A 9666-nucleotide genomic window follows, 5' to 3' on the forward strand; every position below is an offset into this window, starting at 1 on the left:
CCTTTCGCCCGTAGTCAGCTGGGATAGGCTCCAGCTTGCCTGCGACCCTGTAGAAGGATAAAGCGGCTAGAGATAATGAGATGAGATGAGATATTTCTTGGGGAGGACGCTGGTGTGACATGCTTTCAGTAATAAGTGGTCATATTCATTCTGGAGGAACTTGATTGCTGTGAAATCCAGTGATTGTATGGGCCACATCATTTCCCCTAGTACATCCTGTCTATGTGTCAGTAACTATGACTATGTGACAACATAACTGTGTGAATCGTCTATTGCACACACATTTAGCATCGTGAATTCATACCATGTTCATGGGAGGTGGGAGGAAACTGGGGAACCCGGAAGAAACTCTCACAGGTCACTCAGATCAGGATATTTCAAATTATTCTATCCACATTCACTGGGTATGAGCAATCGTGCGCTCTGATTGGCTACTCTACTACTAGGATATCAGCTCATATACCGTGAGTAGAGAATAACAAAATGTCGGTGTGTGTTGCTGAACCAACCGAGGACGAAATAGAAACTCTACTTGGAAACAAAACCCCCCAAAAAATACAAAAAAAAGCAAGCAACAAAATATGGAATGAAAGTATTTGATGGTAAAAATGTATCTTTTTTATTTTTCAAGAATTATTATTATAGCATAGTGGGGCAGCACGGTGGTGTGGTGGTTAGCACTGTTGCCTCATAGCAAAAAGGTTCTGGGTTTGAGCCCAGTGGCCGGCGAGGGCCTTTCTGTGTGGAGTTTGCATGTTCTCCCCGTGTCTGCGTGGGTTTCCTCCAGGTGCTCCGGTTTCCCCCACAGTCCAAAGACATGCAGGTTAGGCTAATTGGTGGCTCTAAACTGACCGTAGGTGTGAATGTGAGTGTGAACGGTTGGTTCTCGATGTGTCAGCCCTGTGATGACCTGGCAACTTGTCCAGGGTGTACCCTGCCTCTCGCCCATAGTTAGCTTGGATAGGCTCCAGCTTGCCCGTGACCCTGCACAAGATAAGCGGTTACGGATAATGGATGGGTGGATATTATTATAGCATTTTCGCTAAGTGGAAATTATTTTATTGGACATTTTGTTTTTATTAATCAAATTTGCAAAAAAATAAAAATGCTCTGTTTCTCACAATCCAGTGAATGTGGATAGAATAAAACAGTTATTCCACTCAATCTCATCGTACATGGCTTATAGCCATCAGCTCATGTACAACTTGATTTCATGGAATAACTCTTAATTGTTCTAATGAGAATGCCTTTATTTCTCATTAAAGGTTTGTATAGGCTCTGTATGGTATGTGTGCTTTTCCTCCTCTATAAAACATTCAATGTTGAATCTTAAATGGTATCGTTAAATATGCATACATGGCTGCTTCAAATGATTAAAGGTAATCACTTAATGTATCTACTTTTCTTACATTATTTAGTTTATAATCAGAAAGTGTGCTAATACATAGAGTGTCTCGCTTATGCTTTATATACATAGGTACTCTGCAGTTTGCGACAATAAACATATTTTACGCTTTGGTTAGTTGTAACTGCAGCGAATTAAATGTAAATGATTCATCTGGAAATGAAAAAGCACACTGATAACCATTAGTGATAACCCATTAGTGCCACATACTGGTAAACTTCCGACATCAGGAAAAAGATCAGAAAACAAAAAGGTAATAGCTGTTAATCAGCTTAATAAGGCATGACAACACTGTTACGCATTCACGTCCTAAAGCAAGAATGATAGAGACAGAAAGAAAACTGGATTACTGATTAACCATGTTTGTGGCAGGGCCAATACAAAGGTGCACTGTTCCAGTGGCCTGGACATCCTAAGAGTCAGGATGGGATGCAGGGGGTTGATGGAGAGAGAGAAATAGAAGGATGGGGGTGTCCCAATGGTGGCTCCCAGGAGGAATGTAGCTATGTCCCGTCTGGCTTCCCCACCGAGCTCCAAAATGAACAAGGATCTCTGCACCTGAGCAGGACAAGCAGCAGCCTTGGGCAGTTGAGAGATGTTTTCTCTCTTCTCTTCTTTTCTCTTCTACCCATATCCTCTATCTCTCGAACTCAACACCTATAAATGGCCGTTTGCAGTCTTTCTTTAACTGACTCGTTCTGCTAAAACCTCCCCTCCTTCTGTCTTCTGACCCATATGGGCTCCCACTGCAATATAAACTTGGCTGTCACAGGAGCTTTTGTGATGTGGAAAACTTGCCATTTTAGGAGACAGCTTGATAAATGCAGAGAGTGGCAGAACAGTGTGCTCCTCCAGCCAGACTCTTCCCCAAGCCCGCTGGCCACAAAGAGGAAGGGGAGGGAAGGGGGCACGCAGTGACTTTCTCAAGGATAATGAGCTACTGAACGATGGCTGAACTGTTGCCGTCAACCTGCCCTTCTGCTATCGGCTAATTAGATAATTAGCGAGGTCCTAATTACAGGATCAAGGTGCAGGGAAACAATTAACACAAAGTATCACCACATAAAACCGAAATGTACGTCCTGCCAGAGCATATTTAATTCCGAGCTTTATCTGAGTACAAGTCACCAACTAAATAACTACATCTCGCCACAAAAGACTATTTAACAAGCCCGAGATTTAGTGGATGGATGACGCCATTTGCAAAAGGTTAATGTTGCGAACAGATAACTCAGTTTAGGCGCAAGAAATATCAACCACAAGGGCAAGTAATCTCTATGTGCAAATTTTGTATGTAAATGTGTTGCTAAGTAGCCTCATCATCTTTGTAAATAATCATTACATGCTGCTGCATCCTCCTTTTCTCTCCAGCGTGCAAGCCTCCATTATCACACCGAGGAATAACGGCTTAAAAAACAGCAAAGACAGAGAAGGAAAAATGAAGAGCACATATCCACATGCTCCCATAAACACAAAACGTGCGTGGCAAAAAAAAGGAGCATGAGTAAGGCGAGAAAATTGAGCCTAACAGCCTGATTCTTAACTATTATTTATCCATTATGGGGAGCGAATAGAACCAGTGTGCTGCTCAGCGGCAAAGAATTAGAAAAGATTTGTGGGCTTTACGAGGCCCTGTCCTCCCATCCACAGCCTGCGGAGCTCCCAGGGGCTGCCTCAGTACCGCTGCCTCAGCTTGTCTGATCATTTATCCATAATTAGAAAATTAATATTTTAGATGGCGCTATGATGAACCCATTATGGTGATGGGCCCTGATATCAATTATAACTTCAATTTCAATTTCACTTACAGCCTCAGCAAATGGGGCCTGCTGGTCGGGTGAGCGCTGATGGGGGCCGCGGCTCACTGAGCGTGACGAATACAGATCGCTGCACATTAGGATGAGCAATTATTTGAACATGTATAAAAACTATTTACAAGCAATGTAATTGACCGGGGTCAGAAGGAGATGCTGGGTACAGAAAGAAAGGAGAAAAATGGACAGGTTGACAAATTTTTGTTCCAAAGCAAGAGAGAGGATTTATTAATTTCTGTGTCTGTAATTGAATTTTTGAAAGGTTCTTGTTAAAGCCTGTGCAGTTTGGCTCATCACGCCACACTGACCTCCCATAGATCTCACCCTCGCAGTCCTCTCAGCCCACAGATAGCCTTTGGCAGGAAGGATGCTGAAAGAATCTAAGCTGTAAAGAACATCTCTCCTTCTTACACAGAAGAAGAACGGCTTTAAAACAGCAAAGACAGAGATGGAAAAAAATGAAGAGCAACACATATCTACATATTAGCACCACATATATTATATAATATAATATAATATAATATAATATCATATAATATAATATAATATAATATAATATAATATAATATAATATAATATAATATAATATAATATAATATAATATAATAAAGATATAGTTATATAAGATTGTGAAAATAATGGTAGCACTTATTTTCAGGTGAATCCTGTCTTCATAATGCATTATAGGGCACACATCTATAATAAAGCACATAATGCTTTATAACAACTCACATGAACTTGTATAAATGCTTATAAACAGTCATACGTCCTGAAAATAACGGTAACACTGAATCCCGTATTTACAATGCATTGTAAATACATTTCAAAAATGCATTATTAATACAAATATAATGCACTGTAGAACATATAGCTATAATAAAGTAGAAAATAATTTATAAAGGCTCACATATTGTATAAATGCTTTTGAGCAGTTATAGCAACTCAAAATAATATAACGGTAACACTTTCTGTGAATCCTGTATTTATAATGCATTATAGGACATATATCTGTAACTACATAACACCTTATAATGACTGGTACAGACTTGTGTAAATGCTACTAAGTAGTTATGGATACTAAAATGCATTGACACTTTCTGCGAATAGTGTATTCATAAATAAATTTAGAATGGATCATAAACCTGTTATAAACCACATAATACTTTATAATGACTGGCATACACTGCTAAGTGTGTATGCCACACATATAATAATATATATAAACACTTATAATGCTTATAAGTAGTTATAGATTGCTAATGCCTTCTGTGAATCATGCATTTTGTATATATATAATGCAATATAAGGCCAAATCTATTGATAATAAATTACATAACATTTTACATACACACAAACTTGTATAATTGCTTAAAAGTAGTTATGGATGGTGAAAATAATAACACACAATAATTATATAGCATCAGTAATACATGTATATGTATACCCTGTATATATGCCCATAAGTGTTTTTAGTTGTATGTATATCACTTTATAAAACATAAACATATGACTTCAGGATAAAGTAAGAATAGAAAATGTATTATAATTGCTGTATACAGGAATGCTGTAATGCACAATAAACATTTTGGCATAGTACCTATAGTGTACAAGATACTACTTTCCTGCACTATATATTATAATGAACAGCTTACAGTATGTTATGGAGCTTTATGAAAATATAAGATACCATATATATTGATAAAAATGTAAACTCATTTTATATGTCATTTATGTAACTATCACCATGCATGAAAACTTATAAAGGCTTATGCCAGGCATTATAAGCTATTTGATTCTGTCCACATTCACTGGATATGAGCAATCGCGCACTCTGATTGGCTACTCTACTACTAGGATATCAGCTCATAGACCGTGAGTAGAGAAAAACAAAATGGCGGCGCGTGTTGCTGAACCAACTGAGGATGAAATAAGAACTCTACTCGAAAACAAAACCCCAAAAAATACAAAAAACAAGTAACAAAATATGGAATAAAAGTATTTAATGGGAAGAATATATATATTTTTTTATTTTTCAAGCATTATTATTATAGCATTTTTCACAAATTGCTCCTGTCATTTCACCAGTTTGTTTACTTTCTAAATGGAAATGATTTTGTCAGATGTTTTGTATAAAGATTTTATTTATCAAATTTGCAAAAAATAAAAATAAAAATGCTCTGTTTCTCAAAATCCAGTGAATGTGCATAAAATAAAACAGTTATTCCACTCAATTTTGTCATACATGGCTTAGAGCCAACTCGCCTTATTGCTACGCGCCTCATCGGCTATCGGCTCATGTACGACTCGATTTCATGGAATAACTTAAATAGATGCTTTATAAAACATTAGAAGTATATTTATAATGAATGAAAAGAGAGTGTATGGGAATGTTCCCATTATGTTCCATAGTATTCCATTACTTCATTTAAATTCAGTAAAGTCTTTTTCCTGGTTAGGAGGTTATCCCGGGAACGCTGTGTGGGAAGCAGGAATGCTCATTGGATGGTGCACATGTCCATCACAAAGCTGTATTAGTCAAAATTTACATTGGGTCATTTTTGATCCAGTGTTTGATTTGTTTTATTTGAAATATTTCATAAACTGTCTCATCACAATAGAGAATAAAATACTGAATCAAAATTAGACTAAAATTATATAAAACTGTCCACATTTTCTTTCACTTGTTGAACTATAATTTCAGGATAAATAAAGTACACTGTAAAAAAATTATTTCTTGTTTTAACTTTAAAAAAGTTACTCACCGGGCTGCCTTAAAATTTTGAGTTCATTGAAACTCATATAGTAAGTTAGCACAATGAGGCAATCGATTGAACTTCATATGAATTTCAATGAACTCAAAATTTTAAAGCAGCCCAGTTACCATCTTTATTTAAGTTAGAACAAGAAGCTTTTTTTTTAAAGCATCTCTCCTCTTCTCCGATATCCTGGACTTTCTCCATCCTTTCTTATTTTGTTAGCATATCTCTAAGCTGTACTACAAACAGCATCTTTAATTTGGCTAATTTCCCGAAATGAACTGTGATTAAGCTCTGCTTATTATTTATACATATTTCATAGCATGCAGCTTATTGCTCAAAGGCATGCCATGCTATCGTGTGTCTCATTCATCACAGGGCTTTGGAAGGGAAGAAAATGTTCAGTGTAAAGGTCTATCGTTTCATTCTCTCAGAGGGGGACTGATGTTGCTGTTTAACGCACAAATCCCTTTCTCTCTGCCCAAATGTCCCCCACCTGGGGCTCTAAAGCTCCACACACAACCCCCACCTCCTTCCTTCACCCCTCAATCCGTACCACACGCACATGTGTATATATTCACACACACACACGCACACACTCCGACCCCCTGAAAACACGCAACTTGCTTTTCACATGTCAGTTTAATTGTTCACTGTCAGGGGCAGAGCAGCGGATAACAAGCTTAGCAAATGATGTCTGCTGTTGCTACACATTGATTAATATTTTACATGTTATTATCCTCTGTCTATTACAACAGCAAATTAAACGATAAATCACCCCCTCCGCCGGTGTCACACAATCATAAATCGTGGCTCTCTCCTCCCTGTGCCTGCCACTGTGCACTGGTGTGCAAGGTCCCTCTGCTTTTCACGAGACAGCAAAGTGGCAAAAATGGGCCTGTGTTCTTTGGACTGAGTTATGGACCAGTCACAGGCACTGTATACATCGGACCAGTGAAAAATGGCGAGTTTGTTCTGCTATTAAGGAAAAGAAAAGCAGACACCCTTATGTACAAAATCTGAGGTGTTGAACATAGGTAGTGCATTTCATTTTAATCTAAATGATAAAATATCCTGGACTGATGCTCTGCATGCCACCATGTGCAAAATATTTTTATGTATATTATATTACAATATGGCTTATGTATTTAATTTTCTCAAATAAATTGTAAATAAAACAGCATTACCCATTTGACCCTTAGGTTCTATTTGGATCAAAATGACCCAGGGTAAATTTCGAACACTATCACTCTGTGATGGACTGTCATCCCATTCAGGGAGTATTCCCGCTTCCCACACGGTGTTCCTGGGATCGGTTCTGTATCCACCAAAAACCTGCCCAGGATAAAGCACTTACTGAATAGCAATGACTGAATGAATGGAATACTTCAGAAAATACTGATAACACTTACTATAAATTTTGTATTTATTAATTATGAATGCGGGCGGCACAGTGGTGTAGTGGTTAGCGCTGTCACCTCACAGCAAGAAAGTCCGGGTTCGAGCCCCGTGGCCGGCAAGGGCCTTTTTGTGTGGAGTTTGCATGTTCTCCCCGTGTCCACATGGGTTTCCTCCGGGTGCTCCGGTTTCCCCCACAGTCCAAAGACATGCAGGTTAGGTTAACTGGTGACTCTAAAGTGAGTGTGAATGGTTGTCTGTGTCTATGTGTCAGCCCTGTGATGACCTGGCGACTTGTCCAGGGTGTACCCCGCCTTTCGCCCGTAGTCAGCTGGGATAGGCTCCAGCTTGCCTGCGACCCTGTAGAACAGGATAAAGCGGCTAGAGATAATGAGATGAGATGAGATATCCATCCATCTATTATCTAACCATCCTCTTATCCGTCAGGGTTGCGGGTGAGCTGGAGCCAATCCCCGCTGACTTCGGGCAAGAGGTTGGGTTCATCCTGGGCAGGTTACCACTCTATTGCTGGGTTTCAGTCATGTGACTTTTCTTAGCGGTTTTACTGGGAGTGAAATAGCTGGCGGTCTAAACGGCTGCCGTAGTGCAAACAACTAGCGATAACTTATCAGAGTACGCTCGTAATCTAGAAGCCACTGCTCGCTTTAGATATATTCAGAAGATTGCTATGTGCAATGGAATCGACCCCTACAGTCTGGGAAAGAAGGATTTGTCATACAATCTGGAAAACTACCCTTCAGTCGAGTTCCCCGACATCTCGAACTATCTGGTGTTGCAGACGCCCTTCTACACCGCAAAACAGATGAAAGCGTGGAAGAGTATGGAGGCTTACAACTTTTTTGTATGTGGCTGGGTAAAGGACCTCGCTATCAAGTCGCTGCCGAATGAATCCTGCATTGTTTTTGCCCGTGTAAGTAGGTTTTTTTAAGCTTTTCGTTCGCGTCTTTACAACGAAGCGCTGCAAGTTGAAGTGTAAACAAACAACAGATTGCTTGATTCTCACTTATGTTGGCTCTTATCTCTCAGGTAAATCATTCACAAAGATCATCAGAAACCCCTTTAAAGACCTGGATCTTAGTTAAACAAGACGGATAAGTGATCACGGCGCATTGTAACTGTACGGCTGGGTAAGAATTTTGTCACAACCTTCATGCATATGGACTTTGTGAGGAGTGAGGAGTAAACAAAGAAACAGCTGGCGACTTTAGTGCTTTGTGACTAAAAAAAGTACTGTAAAATAACAACACATAGCAAGAAAAGTACTTGGAAAACACTAAGGACATAGCTGAGAGGGAGATACAAACCTTTCACCAAGTGATCACTGCAAACTCGAGCGTGCTTCGACTCAGCTCCCTTCAATTTCAGTGAGCGGTTCAAAAGCCACCTTTCTCGATGTCTTTTTGTGAAATCCTGTGTTCGTTCACACTTTTTATTAGTTCACGGGGAACCCTGAATAAACTTTTATCAGTTTCACGGTTTGATTGATTCAAACAACCTAAAACAACGCAAGCGTAAGGCATTTTTCATGCGAGCAATGCACCTTCTCTGTACAAACGCTTTGTCAACTGAGCTTTGGTAGACCACCAGCTAAAGTTTTGAATAACTAATGAGGCGGATGTGATGTCATGTAAACCCAGCAATTGTAGGGCTAACACAGACATGAACGACCATTCACACTCACATTCATACCTATGGGTATGAATCCCATGTCTTTGGACTGTGGGAGGAAATTGGAGCACCCGGAGGAAACCCACACAGGCACGAGGAGAACATGCGAACTCTACACAGAAAGGCCCCAGTCAGCCGCAAGGTTCGAACCCAGAACCTTCCTGCTGTGAGGTGACAGAACTAACCACTGCATCACTTTACTGCCCATCTTATATTTCAAGAATGCATTATAACATATAATGTGCAGGAACTTAGTACATAGTGCGCTACAGATACGATGCCAGGAAGTTTTTATACTGCATTACAACATTCTTATGAACAGCTCTTCGTGTATAATATCTTATGTATTCTGACTTTATGCTCATATGCTCACATTAAAGTGTTAACCATGGATTGATCACTATGTAGTACTATACCATTTATACAAGGTATATTTAACAGTTATTCTATGAAATCGACTCGTACATGAGCTGATAGCTGATGAGGTGCGAAGCACCGAGTTGGCTATAAGCCATGTACGATGAGATTGAATGGAATAACTGTTTTATTCTATCCACATTCACTGGATTTTGAGAAACAGAGCATTCTTATTTTTATTCTTTGC

Source organism: Neoarius graeffei, chromosome 4 (genome assembly GCF_027579695.1).
Source record: "Neoarius graeffei isolate fNeoGra1 chromosome 4, fNeoGra1.pri, whole genome shotgun sequence".
NCBI classification, from domain to species: Eukaryota; Metazoa; Chordata; class Actinopteri; order Siluriformes; family Ariidae; genus Neoarius; species Neoarius graeffei.